The sequence below is a fragment of the Thermobia domestica genome, unplaced genomic scaffold, assembly GCF_964235325.1.
Source record: "Thermobia domestica unplaced genomic scaffold, izTheDome1.hap1.1 HAP1_SCAFFOLD_2242, whole genome shotgun sequence".
NCBI classification, from domain to species: domain Eukaryota; kingdom Metazoa; phylum Arthropoda; class Insecta; order Zygentoma; family Lepismatidae; genus Thermobia; species Thermobia domestica.
Genome location: NW_027657942.1, coordinates 1 through 3110, shown reverse-complemented (window position 1 = coordinate 3110; position 3110 = coordinate 1). Strand labels below are relative to the sequence as shown.

At 34.7% G+C, this 3110-nt stretch overlaps 1 non-coding gene across 1 annotated transcript; it reads right to left on the bottom strand.

The window, feature by feature from the left end:
* Positions 1-293: 293 nt before the first annotated feature.
* Positions 294-413, bottom strand: LOC145678262 (5S ribosomal RNA). Its single transcript, XR_014130330.1, has one exon. It is a non-coding gene; the product is annotated as a 5S ribosomal RNA (ribosomal RNA).
* Positions 414-3110: the final 2697 nt, after the last annotated feature.

Here is a 3110-nt window from a genome sequence, read left to right as displayed (position 1 = left end):
TACGAAAGGCATTTACTCGCCGGAGATCTACACTTAGTCATAATAATTTACTTTAAAAAGTGGTAATACATTCCGTGTTAAGTATAGTAGTAGGTGCACACGGATCGGAAATCAGGTTATTTTAATGTGCCGTGCAAATAAACAGGCTGTTAGTGTAAGAAATAGTGGGTATAACGCTTAGAATATCGATTAATCGCTATGAAATAATGTTGATAAATTATCTCTTGAAAGTACTATAAATTAATGTTTCTAGTATTTTCGTACTTGAAGGATAATGAAATTTGAAAAAGAGATGCCAACAGCACCTGGTGTTCCCAGGCGGTCACCCATCCAAGTACTGACCAGGCCCGATGCTGCTTGACTTCGGTGATCGGGACGAGAACCGGTATATTCAGCATGGTATGGCCGTTGGCAACTACCTTTTCTTCAATGTCCTGTTAAGGAAGTATGTTTTAAGTAAGAATTGACATTATTAACTATAAAGGCAAGCATATTAACGTCGTTAACATTACTTGGAATATACTAATATTCGAATAAATATTTGAATGTTCGAATGATGAGTGATTCGGATGTTCATAGTGCCACTATGTCCTATCGAGTTTACTATCACGAACCACGTATGAAATTGTATATAAATAAATAAAAATAAATCCTTTATTAAGTATTGATTACAGGAAAAAGGCAAACTTACATTCTTTAATGTACACAATGAAATGTATGAAAGATATTTTTAAGATATGTTTCACTTACCTTTATAACGCAAGGTAGTTTTCAGTGTAGCATCCTCTTCAGCTGCGAGATAACGTAAGGCAGATGATCATTCAGTCGTGAAGCACTAAAATGTAATATACATTTTAACTATTATCGATAAGAATTATTTACTGCAGGGATGCAAATAAAGTGAGGCAAATTAGTAAATAAAAACCGATACTGTAACTGATAATGTAATTACGTATCTGTATTAGTTGTATATACAGTAATCGCACGATTATCCGCGGAGTTGGATGTTGGCATAATCGCGCATAATCAGCAGTATGAGCAGAAAAGGGAAATGAAATGAAATCTTTAGATTTACGTCGCATACTTATACCGGTTACGCTAAAGGAGACGGTGATGATGAGTACTGAATGAAGAAAGTGGGAGGAAACGGGAGAAACCCGAGAAAACCCATGAGCACGGTCTTTATGCACGACAAAGTTCACACGGCACGAGCTGGGATTGAACCAGGGACCCCAAGCACCGGAGGCCAAAAAAGGGACAAAAAGTCTTTCGTGCAACTTTCGTTTTCGGTAAAAAGTTTACACATAATTTAGAAAGAGTAGTTTTCTGGTCTTTTATTTCACAAGTTGGTTCATGTCTATATTTTTTACATGCATAAAAAATTTTTCAACTCCCTTGCTTAGTTCCTGTTAAAGACCTCTACCTCTGATTGTATTTTTTGCACATATTCTTATTGTTTTCAGACAACATTTCTAAGAGCGTAATTTATCGTCAGCAAGAAAAGAAAAGGAAAGCCTCGGATAGTGAATGTGTACTGTATATATATATATATATATATATATATATATATATATATATATATATATATATATATATATATATATATATATATATATACGTATTAGTATATAGTTTTATTTTATACGTCTCCTATTATTACACAATGTGCAGATATTGTGAAAGCGCAAGTAAATATGTATAACTCCCCGTTCTGCACTTAATAACTTGAAAGAAGTTCGGGGAAGGTAGTGTAACAGAAAGTGCAAACAGAAATGAGGGTTTACAGGCATGTAATATTATTCCGTAGTAGTATGATTTTTTGTAAAATATATATATATATATATATATATATATATATATATATATATATATATATATATATATATATATATATATATATATATATAAACATACATATTCAATGATATAGTAAGAGGTTAGCAGCACTGATAGAACTGCAGAAAGTACAAAAACCGTTAATAAGAAAGAGAGAGAGATGGTGGCCGCTTTGTGCTTTTCATTGGCTAATTCCGAATTGCGCGCGAATACGTACGAGATTTCTTTCTTTTTCCTCTTCGCAGCCAGATGTTGCCAATTAGAAGTTTTTAGTACTACATTTGTATGAAAATGTTGCCTTTAAGAAATGTGGTTTGCATACGGAGAAAAGAGCAAAATGAATATTTATCTTAGTGGGCATGAAAAAAGACGAAACATTTTGCAAGATGGACACACGAACTTCCTTAATGCAGGCGTTCAGTACATTATTGTAAAGAAAAAAACACTAAAAAGAATTACTTCAATATCCCTAGCAACATTCAACAATTCATAGAGAAAAATCTTTATTTTGAGAACAATGGAAACTATGTAATTGTAGATAACTACTAAATTTAATGATTAAGGAAAACGTTTAGGCCCGGCCCTTCAGAAAGAAAGTGCACAGAATTTTCTCTCATGGAAGCAATTGCAAAATCAACATTTTGTTTGCAGTTATAATTAGAGGATCTATATACAGGGTGTTCGAAAAGAATGTATCCTCTTGAAAGAAATATTCTCTGGGCCCTAATCCTTTATATACCGAAAGGAAGTTTGTATAGCATTTTTTCTTACCTTCGTTAGAAGAATTGAAAGTGACTACTATCGTGACACGGGAGATATTTGGATCGATAGTCGAATTACTCCCATGCTCGAATGAACACGTCTCTTGTAAGGAGAGGAAAGGCTTCTGTGATCCGCTATCGCAGCTGTGTCATATCTGCAGAGAATGTTAGGACACAAACGTGATCTTTGAGAGCCTCGTGAAAAGAAGTCGCATAGTATCATGTGTGGAGACATCGGGGCCATCTGAAGAACGCTTCATCATTAGGACCAAGGGCGAGTTACGAAACACTCTGGGATATATTTATTAACATAACTTCTCGTCATTCTGCAAGTGTGGTGGAGCTCCATCCTATTGGAAAAGGAAACCTCGGGAGCCCTCTTCATGTGTAGGTATCGTTCACATCTGAAGCATGTGAAGATAGATTACTGTACTATCGTGTACCTAAAATCATTTTCTACGAATACGAACATGTCTACACTGAAGGCAGTGCAGCTCTTTTTCTCTTTTTTTT